Genomic DNA, 4996 nt, shown 5'->3' on the forward strand with positions numbered 1-4996 from the left:
TCGGGGCAACCCAGCCGGCCCCCACCCATGCACCAGGCCTCTATCCTATATAGTAAAAGGGTAATATGCAAACTGACCCTAACAGCAGAAAGAGTGGGAATGACTGGTCACTATGACACACACTGACCACCAGGGGCCAGATGCTCAATCCAGGAGCTGCCCTCTGGTGGTCAGGGTGCTCTTACATGGGAGGAGCTCTGCTCAGCCACAAGCCAGGCTGATGGCTGCCAGTACAGCAGGGGTGGTGGGAGCCTCTCCCACCTCCTCAGCAGTGCTAAGGATGTCTGACTGCAGCTTAGGCCTGCTCCCCGCTGGCAAGTGGACATCCCCCGAGGATGTCTGACTGCCAGCTTAGGGGCTCAGTCCTGGGGAGCGGGCCTAAGCCAGCGGGTGGTCATCCCCTGAGGGGTCCCAGACTGCGAGAGGGCACAGGCCGGGCTGAGGGATCCCCCTCCCCACCCGAGTGCACAAATTTTTGTGCACCGGGCCTCTAGACTATCATATAATAGTCTGAAATTTCATTGTTTTCATTTTCTTCTTGAATTCACATTTCCATTCTAATCAACACTTTCATCCTAATGCTGTTTTTGACATTTGAAAATATTTTCTCAATCGCCCTATCATATTTTCCTACAACTAAATATAAATTAATTAATTATTTAATTTTAAATATATTTTTATTGATTTCGGAGAATAAGATGAGGGAGAGAGAGGTAGAAACATCGATGATGAGAGAGAATAATTGATCGGCTGCCTCCTGCACGCTTCACACTAGGGACTGAGCCCACAACCCGAGCACGCGCCGACTGGGAATCGAACCATGGCCTCCTGGTTCATAGGTGGACATTCAACCACTGAGCCATGCCAGCTGGACTAAATCAAAATTAAATAAAAATTTTTCCATGACCAAAGACTCTGAATTTTAAAATATTTTATTCTGAACTGAGTTATTAGCACTATTAGTAGTAGTACACAATTAGCCAAGGCAATATAATTACTTTGGTGAATAGTTATGTAACATAAACATAAAAGTTTTATTAGCAACATTTGATATAATATATTTGAGTGTTTTTTATAGTTTATATATACATGGGAAAATGATAGTTATTAGAAAGATATGAGTTAAGCATCAACTCTATTTCTGCTTTCTATTATTATAGTTGAGCTGCTGAGAATCTCACATAAAAAAGTGGCGGCGGGGGAGGGGGGTGTGAAGGCAGCATGAAGGGTGGTTGGACCTATTGCTGGTCTAAGCAGTGCAGCCTATGGCTTCCAGGGCTAACCCAGGTGAGGTGGAGCCCTATTGCCCTGAATGCCGGGATCCTCAGATTGACAAGGAATATTATCACAAGGGCAGAGCTGACTGAGGAGGAGAAGTCTGAGCAGGAGTGATGAAGACAAGTTCTGTATTTGAAGATGAAAGGAGGAAACGTGATGATGAAAGGAGTAAACAAATTACTGACTAGATCCCTCATGACGCAGGCTCTGAAAGCTGTGAAAAGGAAGCAGTTTGAGAAGTACCATGCTGCCTCTGCAGAGGAACAGGCAAACACTGAACGCAACACTTACTCCAACTTCCTCCAAGCACTGAAGATCTGTGAGCCTGGGGTGGGGCTGGTACCTATCCGCAAAGGTGGCTGTTTTTTTCTTTTTTTTAAAAAAATGTATTTTTGTTGATTTCAGACAGAGAGGAAAGGAGAGAGACAGAGAGCTAGAAACATCGATGAGAGAGAAACATCGATCAGCTGCCTCCTGCAAAAAAACATTGATTGGGGATCAAGCCCGCCACCTGTGTCTGTGCCCTGACCAGAATTGAACCGTGTGCTCCTGATTCATAGGTTGATGGTTAACCACTGAGCCACTGTGGCCAGGCAAGGGTGGCCATTTCTACCAGGTCCCTGTGCCGCTAGCCAACCAGAGGCATCGCTTCCTGGCCATGAAGTGAATGATTACTGAGTGCAGGGAGAAGCTCGGTAGATGCTGATGCCAGAGAAGCTGTCCTTAGTTGCTGGAGGCATTCCACAGCCAGGGCCCTGAGGTCAAGAGGAAGCACGACAGGCTTCAGGAGGCTGAGGCCAACCATGCCCTGGCCCACTACCGCTGGTGGTAAAGGAGGGCAGAGGCTCCAGGAGGAGCCCAGGGCTCTCTGCTGCAAGAAACAATGTGAGCCACTGTTAAATTGAAAAATACCTGGGTTAAGGACATAGTTCCTGTATAAGGGCCAGGGGAAGGCCTCACAGGAAGGATGAAGCAATATGTTTTTTGCTTGTTAGTCCTTCCTTTCTGGGCTAGAAGTCACTCTCTCAGCCCTATCTTCTTGCAAAGAGGAAACACATGCCCTTGGATTTCCCCCAAGAAACTCAGGGCCCATCCAGGCTTCTCTTCCCTCTGCGCAGGGTAGATCTTGGGGTGATATGAAAGGAAGCATTTTAGTATCAGAAAGGTTTATTAGAAAATTCTCACCCTGAATTGTGTAGCTGGTGATGCAGTACTGTCACTCTGACTGGAGGATATTAAAAAAAAAAGTGGATGGGATGGAATATTTTGTTAAAACTATATCAATTGTTTGAACTTATGTTATACTGAGAAAATAAGGCAATTATCTATCATAACCATTGATCTGTCACCTGACAACTCAATTAGGTCTGCCTTCAATTTTATTGAAAATGAAGATTTGGAAACAACCTGACTTGGAAAATATTTTGTTTTACAGATATTATAGTCATTACTTTCTCACTTTCTGGGAAATATACCAACAAGGCTTTAATGGAAAAACGATTAGTTATATTTGTTGCTCTTTTACTTACAGGCATCTTGTTTAACCAAATATAACCAGAAAGTTTTGGGGGAAATGAATACGGTGTTAATTTCAATATAGCTTTACTAATATAATAATTTTTATAAAATGCAGTGCTCTCATGTTTTAAAGATATTTTCATCAATATTGTAGAACTAAGATTTATCTTAATTCATTAACTGAAAATGGCAACCTTAAATGTATTTTGCAAAACTATTAGCCAAATTAAACTCTTAGAGAAAGGGTGACTTCATTTTTAAAAATTCAGATATGTGTTAATACAAATTTTAAGGTATATTCTAAAAACCAATGAGAAACAAAAATGCCCTCTTCATTCAAAAATAAGTTTTTACACTGGGGCAAGTCACCATAATATAGATTACAGTGGCCAGGGGCTTGTCTTTATATTAGTCAGGTTAGGTAATTTATGTGATAGTAACAAACAATCACATTTCAGTGGCTTTAAAAAACTGGGTTTAATTATTTTATTCTACATTCCCTCTTGGATTAGCTGGCCTCTACTATACCTTGTCCCACTGTAGGACCCAGACTGAGATAGCTGCCTCCACCTGAGGTGTTCTCAGTTATTGTAGCAAAAGTAAGAGAGTTTTGGTAATTTATTTGGTAATTCAATGATCTGAGGATTGTAAAGTCGGCAGGGTATTTGTAAATGGGGTAAGGAAAAGCACAAAGTATATGAACCTTAGAGTGCATGGAGCAGGTGTTTTTTGTTTTGTTTGTTCTTAGGTATATCACTTTTAGGAAAGAATAGATATGAAAATTAAAAGTCTAAAACTGATTTTATTTTCTATACCCTGGTATTCATTGCAATGCTTTCATATACCCTCAAAAACCAAATATTCTGGTTTGAAGATCAACAAGTTAAAGGAATATAATCAAAAGTGGAATTGCTGGGTTAGAAAATGTACATCTTCAACTTTATAGAATATTGCTAAATAGATCATATTATATGTATAATATACATAACAGTATATTTTATATCATATATACTTGGTAAGGAAATATTGGCCTTGAACTATACTTTAGGCCAAATGGATATAACAGACATATACAGAACATTCTATCCAACAGCAGCAGAACACATTCCTTCTTATGTTTACATGGAACATTCTTGAGGATAGATCATATGTTAGGCCACAAAATGAATCTTAGCAAATTTAAGAAGACTAATACTCATGCCAAGTATTGTTCCAACCACAGTGGTAAGAAACTAGAAATCAATAATAGAAGAGAAATGGGAAAATTCACAAATATGTGGAAATTAAATAACACACTCAAGAAGGTCAAAGAAGAAATAAAAATATTTCTTGAGATAAATGAAAATGGAAATAACAGACTAAAACTCATTATATGCAGCTAAAACAGTTCTAAGTGGGAAGTTTATAGTGATGAATGTCTATGTCAAGAAAAAAAGATATCAAATAATCTAACTTTATACCTCAGAGAACTAGAAAAAACTAAGCTCAACGTTAGTGGAAACAAGGAAATAAAGGTTGGAGCAGAAATAAGCTAGAGATTGGAAGAACATTAGGAAAGATTAATGAAACTAAGAGCTTCTGCTTATTTTGAAAGATAAAGTTGACAAACCTTTAGCTAGACTAAGGAAAAAGAGGAAAACACAAATACTGGTAAATAAAATCAGAAAGAGGAGACATTACAACTGATACCACAGAAATACAAAGGATCATAAGTGACTATCATACACACACACACACACACACACACACACACGAGTATTCAGCCATAAAAAAAGAAGGAAATTCTACCCTTTGCTACATGGACAGACCTTGAAGACATTCTGCTAAATGAAAAAGTGAGACAGAGAAAGAAATAATACATGTTTTCAGTTATATGTGGAATCTAAAAAAGCCAAAGTTGGCCAGCTGGCATGGCTCAGTGGTTGAGTGTCAATCTATGAACAAGGAGGTCACGGTTCGATTCCAGGTCAGGTCATATGCCCGGGCTCAGGTTTGATCCCCGGTGTGGGGCATGCAGGAGGCAGCTGATTAATGCTCCTCTCTCATCATTGATGTTTCTATCTCTCCCTCTTTCTTTCTCTCTGAAATCAGTTATATCCTATATTATAAAAAGCCTGTGGTTGTGAGGCCCTCATGCCATAAAGACCAATCACCAGGAGGCTGCATGTGTAGCAGGCGCATGCAGGTGGGCAGGGACTTA

This window comes from Myotis davidii, unplaced genomic scaffold (genome assembly GCF_000327345.1).
Source record: "Myotis davidii unplaced genomic scaffold, ASM32734v1 scaffold187, whole genome shotgun sequence".
NCBI lineage: Eukaryota > Metazoa > Chordata > Mammalia > Chiroptera > Vespertilionidae > Myotis > Myotis davidii.